Source organism: Meriones unguiculatus, chromosome 6, assembly GCF_030254825.1.
Source record: "Meriones unguiculatus strain TT.TT164.6M chromosome 6, Bangor_MerUng_6.1, whole genome shotgun sequence".
Lineage (NCBI taxonomy): Eukaryota > Metazoa > Chordata > Mammalia > Rodentia > Muridae > Meriones > Meriones unguiculatus.
Genome location: NC_083354.1, coordinates 116,999,607 through 117,015,424, shown reverse-complemented (window position 1 = coordinate 117,015,424; position 15,818 = coordinate 116,999,607). Strand labels below are relative to the sequence as shown.

Below are 15,818 nucleotides of genomic sequence, written 5' to 3'. Positions count from 1 at the left end.
ATTTGATAGGACCGGTGCACACAACTATTCAGCGGCTATTTAACCCTGCAGTTCAGCTCACCAAGTGAGCCAGAGGAGACACTCCTGTGTCAACAAAGGCCTGTGATTTCTTCTTGCCCACGTTTTGGGAGACCAAGGCTGAGCTGGTAACACAAAGAAGCCAGCAGGGGCAACAGAAACAGTCGTGCTACTTGAGGCAGAGGCACAGGAACACCACCCTGATAAGCGGGAGATGTGGAGCTGAGCAAGGAGAACTCAAGTGCCGGCCGTGCCGACCAGCTGCAAGACCAGCTGCAGATTGAAGCGGAAGCAGCAAAGGGTGGCAACTGTGGGCAGTGGAAAGAAGAAGAGGAGGTGAGAGGAGGGTGAGAAGGAGGAAGGAAGGGAAGGAAGAAGAAGAAAAGAGAGTAGAAGAGAATTGCAGACTAAAGGATAGAGGCTATAAAGAACCAGGGAAGAAAATCTATAGGCTGCAACTGGAAAAGCGCAAGAGATAGGTCAGGTTTTTAGAACCAAGGGTCCTTGACACCCCACGCTTGGGTGTTGTAACACTAGAACTACCAACAGCTGAGGAATCTTGAGGAGCCAGACCTGCACACATGCTGTCACAGCAGAGGGCACTGTCCACTGCTGCCTCTGCCTGTCTGCTTCGCTGTCTACTGTTAAACATGGAAAGTTACCAAGACTACCCAAGCCCCGTCCATGAAGAGTTCCCCCTCTGCCCTTGATTTCGAGTTAGGTAAACAAGAGGATTCTCGTCAGCTGTTTGATAGTATCTCCTCATTAAAAAAAAAAAAAAGCCTTAGTTGCATCCCACAAAGAGGAAGGATTCTCACACATAATTTTCAAGAAAGGTGGGTTTTGTTTGTTTGCTTGTTTTTAACGAAGAATCACTTTGGCCAGTGTGAGGACTGAAGTGATTGCCTGGTACAGAGTGGAGGACATCTTGTTGATTTAGTCCAGAGCAACCGTGGAGAAGATGGAGTAGGTGGTGACAGAGCTTTGGGGGACTAGGCTGGATGCAAAGAGTACCAACAGCAAGCACAGGAGACTCTCAGGCAAGAGCTTTGCTTGAAGGCCTTTAACAAAGACCAGATTCTTCATACTATTGAAGGCCGCCAGCTAGAAGATGAAAAGGCCAGAGCCCATTAGGTATCTCTGAATGAGGAGCCACTTGCCACAGGCCAGGTGGCAACTTTGTACCTGCATCCTATGGAAGAATGGCAAGGACAGGAGGCAGGGATTCTGCCAAGAACATCATCATGCCCCACCATGGATCTAGTTCATGACTCCAGCAGAGAAAGGGTGCCTGAGAGTTTCCAGGCCATCATACTTAGTCTCCACAACACCAGGTCTACCGAATTAGTGCATGAAATACCAATTCACTAAAAGGCCCTTTTATGTCTAATCTTAGTTTTCTTTTCACAGTTCTTGCACATTTTTAATAGACTTACTCTTGAATGATTTTCAGACAATGCTGCTATTGCTGTAAGCCACTTCTGCTGCATCCACTACCTCTCTGTGTTTTCTTGTTTTGGTAGTTTAAGAAAATGAACAATACTGTACTGATCTAACTGATCTAATGGCTTTAGAAATCCTTCCAGACACTCTTAGTTTGCTACATGATTATACCATGTAAAAATCATTACATTTGTCTCTCCTGATTCTTTCAAAGGTATGAACATATGTCTTATTTCACTGGTTAAGAAATAAGAAAGTACCATATATAAAATTTAAATTTTTTATTTTTATGTGTATGTGCCAGCATGTATGTTGTGCATCATCTATGTTCCTGGTGCCCAAGGAGGTCAGAGAAGCCATCAGATCTCCTGGAACTGGAGATGCAGATGGCTGTGAACCACCATATGAGTGCTGAGAATCCAACCCACGTCATCTGGAAGAACAGCAAGTGCTCTTAACTACTGAGCGAGCTCTCCAGCCCTTTCATGGTTCTCTTTAATGAGAACACTGGAATGCTTTCCAGAACATCTAAGTTATACTGGAGGCTTCGAAGATAACTTTGTAAGTTAAGCAACCATTCTCCTACTTACATAGCAGGGAGTAAATTGGGTTCCTATTGTGTGTGTGTGTGTGTGTGTGTGTGTGTGTGTGTGTGTGTGTACAGATGTTCACTGTATGTGGTGCTAGGGCCTTTCACATAGCAAACATACAGTCTATGATAGAGTTACACCCCTGGTCACAAGTTATAATATTCTATTTATTCACACCTATTTCTTATAAAACCTGAAAGAATCTTGACTTCATGAGCACACATTAGAGAATATCCCAAGGTAGGCAAGATTAAATATAACGTTCATCAGTCAAATGTTAAAGCCATTAAAATTTGCTCTTACACATTAAAAAAAACCCTGCTTATTCAAGATTTTTCTAATAGTTCAATTAAATGCACATGTTTAAAGCACATAATTTGATGAATCTGACATGCGTAATATACTTGTGAAGTCACTGTCACAATCAAGATGGTATTGTGTCCTGATCCTCTGTTCTTGTCTTCCTCTCTCATCCCTGGCTGGACCCCAGCAGGGACCCCTGAAAGGTGGGCCACTTGGTGCAGGCCAGGTCGTAGCTTTTTACCCGCATGTTGTTGCAGAAGAGCAGGGGCACAAGGCAAGGCAGTTCTACGGAGGTGCCAGTACTGACCACCATCCTGCCCTGCCATGGGTCTTCTCTCATGACTCATTGATAAGCATTTTTTTTTTAAATTTGTATAAAGAGAAGCATGCAATGTCTATTACTTTTTACTCATGAGATGACTGTATATTAACCTGGGAGGCACCCCCCTCTAGGCAGGTAGCACAATTTGTTCATCTACTAATAAACTGATGCTTTTTGGATGGTTGTTGAAAAATGAAATATATAGACAATGTTTTATTATGAACATGAAAGCCTTCTGTTCAAATAGGTGTCAACAGAGGTATGTTGGCAGATCTTCTCTTCCTCTTCTCTTCCCCTAGATCCCATCCCCCATCTCACCCCCAGCTCTGCAGCAGAACACCTATGACAAACCTTCTTGCCCTTCCCATCTCTGTGCATACCACAGATCTCCCTTTTCTAGCCTTCCTCCCCTGACTCATTTCACAATAGCTCTAATAAAATAAAATATCTTGGGGATAACTCTAAGCAAACAAGTGAAAGATCTGTATGAACCAACTGAGAACAGATCATATGAGACTGAAGCAGCAAGCACAGGGTCTACACAGGTCTGCACCAGGTCCTCTGTGTATGTATTATAGCTTTCAGCTTAGTGTTTTTCTGGGACTCCTGGGTGTGTGAACAACTGGTCTCTGATTCTTGTGCTTGCTCTTAGGGGGCTCTTTTCCTTTTGTTGAATAAAAATCATTCAATTTTACTAATAAAGATTTGGGAGCCAGATGCTGGGATGAAAGCCTTCTAGGCAGAGAAAGGCTTCCTGTCTCTGACCCAGCTGACCTTCCCCCTAAACTGACATCCCAGGAGCAATGCCCCCTTTCCTAACTCTTCCATCTCAAACAAACTCCTCAAACTGAATGTCCCTCCCTTCTACTTCCTGTGTGTCTCTCTATCTTGTTTTCAAATTTATTGGAATTCATTATGACTATCTGTAATTGGCAGAACAAGGTGTCTTACATTATTGCACAAAAGACAAACCTATATAGTAGAAGCTTCCTACAAAATATATGTATATGAGTATGACCTAAACAAAACTGCCAAATTATGGGGGAGACAAAAATGCCAACTGGATATTTCTTGACACCAAATGATGCTTCTAGTACTGGGAATGGACGATTTCTAATTAACATAGTTGGACCAAAGGGATTTAAAGGGAACCCCAAACAACACAGGGTATTGTCAAGGCTATAGATTGCTCTCCACAAACTCATGGTAAGGTGCTATTGCTGAAGAGAACACCTATAGAACTCACTGAACACAGAGAAGGTGAGCTGCCACAGGCTAATATTCATGGTAGTGGAATGTGCTCTGCATGCTGACAAAGGGAGAAAGGTAAATACCAACTTAATTACAAACACTTCAATCTACGAATATGATCTACCTCTATGACACTCTGGTACAATAGGTGGCACAAGCTTGTGGGGGTAATCAACTGACATCTGATCTTATTTCAGGTCCTCTTAAAGGCACCCATACCCAACACTGCTTGGGTGGTCAAGAACCTGAAACTATATAGGCCAGAGACTTAGGGGTAAAACCTAAAAACTGTTTACTAAGAATGTAGCAGTACTTGACTTCTAATGACATTCTTCTATACTCATAGATCAGCGCCTTGCTCCCCCATCGTCAGAGCTGCTTCCTCCTACAGCAGATGGGGAGAAATACAGAAACTTACAGCCAGACATTGTGTGAAGAGTAAGATACCATAGGGCACTGATCTCTAAAAGGGATATCCCTCCCCTCAGGGCTCATGGAATCCTGTGGAAAGGAGGCAGAAAGAGTGTAAGAGCCAGAGGGCACAGAGGACATCAAGGAAAACAGGCTCTCTAAATCAACACTGTCTATTTCCATATGAAGGCAGAGACTGAGGCAGCATGTACAGGGTTTGTGAAGGTCTGAGCCAGATGGGGTCCGAGCGCTGAAAGAAGTAGACACACATCCCCATCCCTAACCCAGAAGCTATCTCTGATTAATAACCAATTGCAACTGAAAAATTTGTTTTCTCCAAAGGCGTCTCACTGGAAAAACAAACTGCTCTTAAAGACTGGTCCCAATGAATAAATAAATAAATAAATAAATAAATAAATAAATAAAGATTGGTCCCAGGCCCAGGAGATAACAACACAAAATGTACTGAATGGCATCTCTGGAGGTTCTGTGACTCATAATATTAAATCAGAGTGTTTTTTGGTTTTTTTTTTTTTTCTAATGTACAGGTCCTTTGTGTATATATTATGGCTTATGGTTTTGGGTTTATATGAGAATCCTGAGTGTGCAAACATGTGTGTCTCTGCATCTCTAAGCATTTCCTAGGGCTTTCCTTTGGCTCTTTTGCTTGTGTGGTTGTGTGGTTATATTCCAATTTGTTTGGTTTTGATTTATATTATCTTAATTTTTTATTTCTTAGATGCTTGTTTGTCTTCTAACAAGATACAGAAAAAGTGTGGATTTGGATGGAGGAGTGGTTGGGGAAAACAGGAAGGAGTAGAAGAAGGGAAAACTGTAATCAGAAAAAATTTGAAAAATATATCTTCTTTTTCTCTTTTTTTTAGGTTTCTCTGCGGAGCCCTGGCTGTCCTAGAACTCACTCTGTAGATCAGGCTGGCTTCTAAGCCAGATCCGCCTGCCTCTGCCTCCAGAGTGCTGGGGGTAAAGGTGTGCGCTGAAATGCCCAGCTGAAAAAAGAATCTATTTTCAATAAAAGAAAAAAAAGACAAATATGTAGTGGTATAGGTAAGAAGTGCCTCTCTTTTAAAATCATAGCTTTTTATTGGTTCAGGCTGGCCTTGAACACTAGATCCTTCCACCTCAGCTTTCCGAGTGCACAAATCATAGGTATGTGATACCATTATCAGCTGAGATAAAGAATAAATACTTTAAATGAGTTAGTAGTGAATATGAAGTTTAATATTATATATTAAAATTTTACATATTTATAAACTATCCACAACATGCTATTGGGTATATATCTTAACATAGCTTGTTGTTTTGGGTACTACTATATGCTATGATTAACTGTCTTAGTTACTGTTCTACTGTTGTCAAGAGACATCATCACCAAGGCAACTCTTATAAAGGAAAGCATTTAATTGGGGGCTTGCTTACAGTTTCAGGGGTTTAGTCCATTAGCATCGTGGAAGCAGGAAGAAAGAGACACTGGGCTTGGTGGCTCAAAGCCAGTGACACACCTCCTCCAACAAGGCCACGCCTCCCAATCTTTCTAATCCTTTCAAAAGAGCTCTATTCTCTAACGACTAAGCATTAAAATATGTGAGCCTGTGGAGGCATTCTTATTCAAACCACCACATTAACCAAATGAACTTTGTATGCCTTTTCATGTGGCTTCCTCATATCTGCAAGAATGCTCTATTTATGCTTCATTACTACTGCTGCTCTCTCAGTCACAAGGAAGCCATGCTACTTGCCCCTGTTACTCTAGTTCTCTTTCACTGTGTGCCTGGTGCCATTCTGCTGTCTACTGGGAAGATACTGCATGTCACACAAAGCATCCCTCACATACTCACAACAAGTCCAAGAGTCTAGAGTCTGAGTAGTTGGATGAATGTAAAATCCATGTTGACAGTCTCAGATGCTTTACTTATGATTATGGCATTTCAAAATGGCAGAGGGCACAAGATCCTTGTGCTCAGATAGCACTAGGGAACCAGAAGTGTTAAGCCGGAGCCTTTCTCTTCAACAGGATGGCTTTACACCTATTTTCTGCTCCGAAAGCTGGGATTTGATGTAGTAACCTAGAGATCTCGAGCCAGGACCCACCCAAATCCCCCAGGCTCCCAAGCATTGTTTCTCAGTCAGTACAACCCATTCTTAGGGTAGAGGTCACAGGTACTTTGCAAAAGACATGCACTTTGCAAAGGAGTCTCAATGTAGTCATGCCTTCAGCTTTGCTGTCATGAGAAAACTTTTTTTTTCCAAAGTTGTACTGCGCTTCAATATGTCAAAAATAAACTGCTCAGCATCAGGTTCCAGAAGCTTGAGCCAGTGCCTCCTAACAAAGTCTTGCCTCACATGGATCTTTTCTCTGCCAGCTGTAATGTTTGCAGGGACCCCTACATAAAACTGGCCCGAGGAAAGGGGGCTAAGACTAATGGTATCTTATTATTTCAGATCTCAATTAAGATCTAAGGCTAACAGAGTCTGAAAATTCCTAGGAACCTGACATTTAAGAAAATCTTTCAAAAGTTCATCTAAATGTCAGGGCAAACTCTTAATTAAAAAAATATTTATTATTTATCTTCTGTAGGTGAGGCAGTGTGTGTGTGTGTGTGTGTGTGTGTGTGTGTATGGTATGGGGGGGCGAGTACCTTTACCTGCTGAGCCATCTCATCAGTCCATACTCTTAGTTTTGATTGCAGTCTTTTATTAATTTGGATTAAAAGTGGTATCACTAGTCAGAAGAATATTCAGCTATAATTAGCTCAGTAAAATTACTTTGAATTTTCTTCAGTATTTAAGGATGACTGTATTTCATTAGCAGCTGTTTATTTTTATTACAGCTATATGGTTTCCAGTTTTTGAAAATAGCCATTATTGAATCATATACTTACAATATAATCAATATAATTAACATAAAGTATACAGAGGGGAAAAAAATTTCTTGTCTTTATGGCCAAGACATAGGTTCTTGTTTCATGAGGATGTTGAACCATAGATGAGGTTCCAGTGAAGGGAAACAAAGAAATTGGAAGGGTAGAGATTAAAAGACTCTCAGAAACAGGATCCTACCTCCATGGGATGCTTGTAGCTCTCCAGAGTTAGACCAGAATGTGAAGGCATTTGAAAGGACACATCCCAGGAAGATCCAAACCACAGACCCATTTATAGCTCTTCTCAGTTTCATTTGCTTTGCTGTACCATGGCTCCGGAAGTATTTCCCTGTATGCAGTCTGGTAGTCTGTAGCTACTCTGCATGGCAGAGTCTCAGCTAAATATGTGCTCCTCATTGTGCGAGCTGGTATTCTGTCTGTGACGAGCATCAGACACAGACCTCTGACATTTGTCCCCTGGTTTGGACTGAGCTCTGAAAACAGGCTGAGCAGGTCTCGCTTCGCTCATGCTGATGCCCTGTGCTACCATGCTACAGCCTGGCTACTCTTGAAACCTTCAGACAGGCCAGGAGACAGAGAAATGGTTGCCACGTTTCCAGTTAGGTCAGTTTTAGCCAGATAAGAAGATCCCTCTGGGTTTGCCTTCAAAGGAAAAGGCACTTTGAAAGAGCCAATTTATTATTATTTTCTTTTTGTTTTTCTCAGCTCTTCCTATCTTTAAAGCCTCATTACTTTGGCTGATGGGAATGCTGATTCCATTTCACAGAATGAGTAGAATCACAAATACAGATCACCAAAAAAGATCTTCACACCAAATTGTTGTGACTTTGTCTTTTGACACACACATCTCACTTGGTTTTAACATACTGCCCAGAACCCAAGTCTGATTTGTTATTCTTCTATCATAGGATTTACTATTACTTTGATCAAATTCTGTTCCTAGATCTTTTACTCTTGGCTCCTGTTGATATATCACTATCTATCCAGAAAACTATTGAGAAATAATATAGGTAGACACATGGAAGACTACCAGTCTGAAGTTTCTAAATCCACATTTCAGGTGGGCTGAGGAGTCTAAGCAAGCTGAGGGACTGGGTTCCTACTGTTCTCCCTCATTGTTTCCAGCCAAAATCTAGACATATGCCTGAGTTAAAAAGTAAGGTAAATGTATGTCCAAACCAGAAAGGCAAAGGAAATTTTAATCATTAGCTGGAATAGCAGTGGGCCTCCTTGGCTTTCAGCCCAAGTAAAGGTATAGATAATGTTGCTCTAGCCAGCAACAGGGATTAAAGTGAGTGTAGGCTAAATGGGGTCTAGAGGCGGATTCACTGTTTTTAAATGCAAAGAGGGGGTTTGGGAGTGTATGCTGGTTTGTGGAGTGTTTAGTTAACATGCAAGAAGCCTGGGTTCAATTCAGTTTCCAGTCCCATGTAAAATCCAGGCTTGGTGGGGCACTGTAATTCCAGCCTTAAGGAAATGAAGGCAGGAAGGTCAGAACTTCAGGGTTACCCTTGGCTACACAGTGGGTTCAATGCCAGTGTGGGCTACATGAGCCCCTGCTTCAAACAGCCACAATGACAACAACAAACAGCAAGAAAAGATTGGTCAGAGACAGGAAGGAAGGTTAAGAGCACTTACATTTAAGATATAAAGGTGCATTTGTACTGCATACTGTAAGAAGGAACTTGGACACCTACACTGTAAACAGCTCAGTAGACACTGCTAATATCCTGTCTGTTCTGAGTCACCCTTGACCTAGGCTGCATTTGGGGCTGGGGGGCGGGGGGAGGAATGGGTGTGATAACCCCATACCACAGAAACTGTCAGAAGTGAAGGGAGAGAAACGAAGCTTCCCGCTGTCACCCTCAGCAGCCCAAGAAATTCCCATTGGCCTTTATAGACTTCCAACTCAGAACCCTGATTCATTGCTTCAGTACTGAAATAATGGCAGTTTATAAAGCAGAGCTGGAGATTGTATTAAAATATTTCAATACAGGCTGAAGTGTGAGGGTTAGGAGAAAGAGAGGACACAGAGCGAGTATGAATGTGGGCCTCTCAAAGAATGAGTTGCAGAAAAAAAGGCATTCATGTGTGCTCTAGTTCTCAGGAAGAACACAATTCATCATCTTAGTGTCAGATATATATAACAATTTTATTTTTTTTCAAGACAGGGTTTCTCTGTGCAGCCCTGGCTCTCCTGGACTCACTTTGTAGACCAGACTGGCCTCAAACTCATGGTGATTCGCTTGCCTCTAGGATGACTTAGAATCAGAATCAGATAAGGTGAAGTCAGAAGTCACCAGCCTTACAGGGGTCAGGGGTAGTACGTGCTCTCTGTGCATAAATAGGTTGCAGGTGAGATTCCTGGAGACTTCAAGCAGTTGGTAACTGTGCCTCTGGAATTCCTGCTCTGCAGCAGGCAAAGGCTTCAACTGGATTCCAGGGCTAGGATGCTTGCTCCTTTTTCTTCTCACGTCCCTTGAATTTCCTCTTCATTTCTAACCTTCCTCATTTTCCTTCCTGAAATTTTGATCCCTTAAGTGTGTGAAGGCAGGACTGGTATGTCATAAGGAGACATACCAATCCCAGGGATCTCTGCCAAGAGGCTGACCCCTGACCAGAGAAGAGCAACCACTGAAATGGGTAGCTGCCCCTTTCCAATTCCTATGAGTGTTCTAGATGGAGAAAGGAGAAAGGCGAATATTTTCCCCCCTGGGATGATAATTCTGTTTTCTCAGATTACCACCTCTCTGAACACTGTATGGCTTAATGATTCAATTGCCTTTTCTGCTTCATTGGTGTTTGAGGTGACAGACAGCATAAACCTTGCTGCCATTGCAGCTACAAAAATCTCTTGTGTATGGACAAAGCATATTGGAAACAAGCATGGCTGATCTCCACTGTCCCTACATCTGAGATGTGGAAAAGAATGAGCTGTTTCTGAGACCAAATCATCCATACCCCAGAATCGCATGAGCCAGAATTCTGAATAGGTCTTGTTACCTTGCTGGCAGGAATGAGATATTCTAGAATGACGCCTGTGTCCCTCCCTTTGGCTATCAGACGATTGAGACAATACAGCCAGAGGAATTAGAATTTCTCCCATTCTGGGAGAAGAGAAAGGCTGATTGGCTCTTTCTCTGGCAGAGAAAGAGAGCTTGTCTCCCAGGAGGACATTCCACACAGTGCTGATGACTTGTCAGTCCACCTTGATGGAAAGTCTGGACCCCAGACAGCTATGGTGACAGTGTGCCTTGAGCAGGACTTAGGGACAAAGCTAGACAGATCTGTGACAGGCAGACAGACAGGGAGAAGGGCCACAGCAAGTAGTAAAGATGGCTAGTGTCCAAAATGGCAAGCTTCTGCCTTCTTCCTCACTCTCCCGACCTGGGACAGAAGCTCGGCGGCTTAAAACGAAGTCCTGGCAGGCTTTTCCTCCTGCTATTATGGCCCGCTTGCTGATGAACTGGCCCTATAAATTCAAGGCCTGATGAGGACATGTTTATCCCCAAATCAAAGGCCTATCCCCCTTTTCTTTGTTCAAACTGACAAACCCTAAATTAGGGAGGAAGATCCCCTGTGGACTCTTAATCCACTCTCCTCCCAGCCCCCTCCCCCAGGAGAGGCTAGGCTTCAGTCTCCAGGGTCCCACATCTACTTCCAGTATTTTCTATGTGTACCTTGCTGTGTATGTGTGTGCATGTGTGCATATGTGTGTGTGTGTGTGTGTGTGTGTTCCCTTACCTCAGGCATTATTTAGCTAAAGTCCCTTTCACTGGCTGACTGTTCACTACTGGCTGCAGGGTCTGAGAATTCCCTGACTTCTGCCTGTGTTACTCTAGATTTTTTTTTTTTCCTGCCTTTTAATTCTTTGGCTAGCAGAAAAAGAGAGTCCCATCAAGACCCTAATCTGGTAACAGTACTGCTGAGTTATGGAGACCTCTTGCTTCTATTTAAACAGAAACCTTATGTTTGTACCCTGAAATAGACTTGGGGGATGTGGTTTGCCAGACCTCTTTGCTCACTGTATCCACAACAAATAAATCTTTTAATGATTTGTACTACTACTCTGTCTCTTTAACTGGCCAATTCAGACTGTGTAGTTGAACTCGGCTTCTTATGGCTGCCAGGTCCCTGGGTCTGACTCTAACAAGCTCTGGTAATATCACCAGGCTCTGAGTGGAATATTCCTGTGTACAGCAGGAAACTAGTGGAACTATGGCAGATAGAAAGTGACTATCAACAAAGAAATAAAGTGAGAAATAGCTAATTCATTGAAATGAACTTGCAACCCCAAAGTGCGAAGTATGTTGAAATTGCCACTTAGAACTGCCTCAGTCCAGTCCTTTGAGATTTTTGTCCTTCCTGCACTGTGCTTTGGAGCCCAGGCCTCCTGGAAAGGCCTGAATACTGGACCCTCTTTACTGTGCCCATGCCAAGGTAGAGAAGGGGTAGAGGTAGACACTCAAGCACATTTTTTGCAACCATAGAATAAGGCACCAGTTTGTACCCAACTTTTAGGTACCTGGTGGCTGCCATGAACCAAAGCCAAGAGAAACCTAAAGTCATGAGGATCCATAGCAAAGGACATTTCCCCAAGTGGAAGACAAGACAAAGATCTGACAGAAAAGGACTTTGGATACCAATAAATATGCCAAAAGAACACAGGTGAAGCTTAAAATTCATCCTGAGTCCTCAGAAACCAAATGAATGTGATATTAAGCATACACATAATTTGCCTTTGAAAAAAACCCATTTTTAGGGTAAAATAAAAAATATCTGGAACCAAATTCTAAATTCAATAAAAAAAAGGGAAGAAAGAAAAAAAAGGAAAAAGAAAAGAAAAAAGAAAAATGGCATTTCTTACTGTGTAAGGAGAAAAAATGTTTAGTTCACCAGTGCAATCTCTACTGGACTTATTTCAGACAAATGGGGACAAACTTGGATTTTAAGATTTAACAAGCTACATCGACAGCAGTGATATATGTAACAATGTTTTAGACATTTGGGAGGATGAAAATTCAAGTAGTCTGTCAGAAAAATGTCTGAACATTTGTCTTTCCCTTGAATCTTCATCTTTAGAATAATATATTTTTCAGAAATGATAAGGATTATATTCATGAATTTTTCATAACTATAGATATGATTAAGAGGATTGTTTTGACAACTTTGTTTATGGAACCAAATGTAAAATGTTAATAAAGGTGGTGTCTGTGATTTTTTTTCCCCCTGCATAGAATTGAATAGTTGTTAACAAACTGCAGAACAGCCAGGCCCTGTAGGTATAATCTCTTGAATACTGTATGCACTATTCACCTGTCAATAAACAGCTGATTAGCTTATAGCTGAGGCAAGAAGTAGGAGGGAAGAGTTCTGGTAAAGAGAGTGAATGTTGGGATAAAGTGAATCATGGGAGAATTCACCCCAGGGCACAGAGGAGGATAGACGCATGAAACCTGAGAAGAGGTAACCAGCCACATAACAGAATTTAGAATAGAATAAATGGGATTATCAGTTAGGAGCAAGTCAGGGAATTAACCTATAGTGGCCCAAGCTTTTGTAAATATATTTAAGTTTTAGAGTTATTATTTCTGGGAACAAGGGTGTGGGTGAAAAGCATGGGCTACAGAAAACCCCATTCTTTTTGTGGGGGGAGGGTGTTTTGTTTTCTTTTGGTTTGAGACATGGTTTCTCTGTGTGTATCCCTGGCTGTCCTGGAACTTGCTGTGTAGTCCAGGCTGGCCTCCAACCCACAGAGATCCACGTGCTTCTGCCTCTCAAGTGCTAGGATTAGAGGCACTTGCCGCCATGCCTAGCTGAAAAATCCCAATCTCTAAAGCCCAGGTGCACATACCTTTAATTCTAGCACTAGGGAGGCAGAGGCAGGCAAAACTCTGTGAGTTTGAGGCCAGCCCGGTCTAGTGAGTTCCAGGTCAGCTTGGGATGTATTTTAAGACCCTGCACCAAAAAAATAAAATAAAAATCAAGCCCCTCCCTCTAAAAACCCCACAAATTATAGAATAAATATTTTAAAAAGAAAATGAAAAATACATCCCCAATTAGGGGCCAGGAGCAGTAGGCACACTTTTGATCCCAACATGTAGAAGGCAGAGGCAGGAAGATTCAATGTCTGACACCAACCTGAGCTATATACAGTAAGAGTCTGTCTTAAAAAAAAAATTTAACTGGGACTTAGGTATACGAACTCCAGTCTCCCTATACTCCAAATGGAATGAGAAGACAGAAGCTGGGAGGGTGAAATGAATTTATTTACAACTTGGTCAGAACTAGGGGGAAACAAGTTCTTAGATTCTCACAGCCTTTCATTGTGTGAAGTTACAATTCAAAAGAAAATATGAGCCTGTGTTGAACGAGTGAAACAAGCTGTCAGGACTATGTGAAATCTCTTCCTGGAAGCAAGTTCCTCCACTGGCCTCAGGATTTAGCCAATTCTTTTCCCAGCCTGAGATTGCTGGGGTCCATTGTTTTACCTCTACCTAACTCTGAGTGTTAGAAGCTTCCAGAATACCAAACCAAGAAGCCAGGAGTGCTTGCTCTTCTCCACCTCTTTCTAATATGTGCAGCTGGTTTTACCCAGTATCTTTCATCCACCATCAGCTCAGTATTGCAGAAAGTCTATTCTTGGTGACTGTGGTGGTCTGAATGAGAATGGCTTTCATAAATTCACAGAGTGTTTGGTTCCCAGTTGGTGTGACTTTTGGGGGAAGAATTAGGAGATACGGCCATCCACCAAAGGCCATGTACATGTCTGTGGTTGTTGCTGCTGCTGGAATTCATGATGATGTCTGTGGACTGGACTCTGCCAGGGGCCATATTATCTTGAGTGGCCTGTACTGCCACCGCAGGCCATGTCTGGGTCTGTGGTCCTCCTGCAGCTGGGAGCTATGTTTGTTCGTATGCTGTCACCAGAAACCTCGTGGTGGTCTATGATCTATGCTTCTGATGATTGTGAAGAGGTAGAGGGTACTTCTCTGTGATATTGATAACAATTGAGAGGAAGAGACAATGAAGGCTTCTGTGACAAGCCCTTATCCTCAAGTAGCAACCTGGACGGAGGCCACTGAAGAGACCTCTTAAAAAGTATGATGAGAATACTGAAGTATAGTTCTCCATAACTGATGGCTTTTTGTGGGGGTGCAGTTCTCAGTTTTATTTAAGGGGCAGGTCACTGAGAGTTTGACCATGCTCCAGTGAGTACACAGATAATACAAAATTGAACTTGTTTTTTTTTTTTTTTTCTTATTTTTATTTTTACTTTTTTTTGTGGGGGAGATCACAAAGGTGGGAATACAGACATGGAAAGACTGGGAACTGAGTGTGATGGGGTGCATCATGTGAAAATCCCAGAGAATCAACAAAAATATTATGTTGAAAAAATAAAAAAGAGAGATGATCTTGTTGAAGAAGGTGTGTCATTGGGGTGGGCTTTGGGGTTCCAAAAGGCCACACCATTCCCAGCTGGCTCCCTCTCTGCCTCTTGCATGTTGACCAGATTTAAGCTCTCGGCAGACACTCCAGCACCATGCCTGCCTGCCTGCCTGCCGCCATGTTTGCTAGCATTGATGGTCATGGACTCTGACCTTCTGGAATGGTGAGTCTCAAATTAAGTGCTTTATTTTGTAAGTTGCCTTGGGAATGGTGTTTTGTCACAACATTTGAAAAGTAATTCAGACAGTGACTGTGGCCAGGACAACATGGGCTCCCTTTCTGTTCTAGTCCCCACACTTAGGACAGCCGCTCTCGATTGCTAATAAAGATTCTACGGAAGAGCACTTTCTGCTTTTATAGAGGACTCAGGTTCTGTTCCCAGGACTCATATGGTGGCTCACAACCACACAGATCCTCATTTCATGGGATCTGATGCCTTGTTCTCATCTCAGTGGGCACTGTACACCTTTGGTGGACAGGCACACACACACAGGCCAAGCAAAGCAAACAAACAATCTCAAAGAGTTCTACAGTGAGAGGAGCTATCTGGGAAGACTAGGCTGTCCATCCATATTCTCAGTGTAGAGATGTAGCTACAGGAAAGTGTGCAGTGTGTATTGTACCTTCTTGCTGAGGAGTTCCAGGCTTTCAAGACAAAAAATTTTGCAGTTCTACCTGAGGGAACTACACCTTTGATGAAAGAATAAATACCTAAGAAAACTGACAGAAGGTGCTTATTTTAGTGCTAATCATTTAAGACAGGACTAGCACTGATTGACACTAGCAGCAAAAGGCAGATGGGGTCATGTTCGATAGGATCTGCAAGCGTGAAAGACATGACTGAGCAATCTGTGTGGAGGACTTCCTAGGCCTTTCCATGTCATGACTAATCACAGAGAACATACTTCCCCGGCAACACATATGTAGTGTCTCTGCCCAGGAAACCCAGTGGAGTCTTGGTGCCCAAGATTTTGGTTGAGCTCCAAGGACATTGGCATTCTGGCTAACCAAAAACAAAATTCCAGACTCCTCAAGTGAAAGCAGGTGTTAGGCATACATCACATTGTTTGTACAACACTCTAGGGAAGAACCACCATCATGTGACCGTTGACTGAAAACACTGAAAGCCAA

General features: G+C 42.5%; 1 protein-coding gene and 1 pseudogene across 2 annotated transcripts in view; both read right to left on the bottom strand.

Annotated features, from left to right (window-relative positions):
• Nucleotides 1-15,818, bottom strand: part of Rgs20 (regulator of G protein signaling 20) — a 104,159-nt gene that overhangs the window by 21,000 nt on the left and 67,341 nt on the right. The window lies entirely within an intron of this gene.
• Nucleotides 880-1,209, bottom strand: LOC110564477 (keratinocyte-associated protein 2-like; annotated as a pseudogene).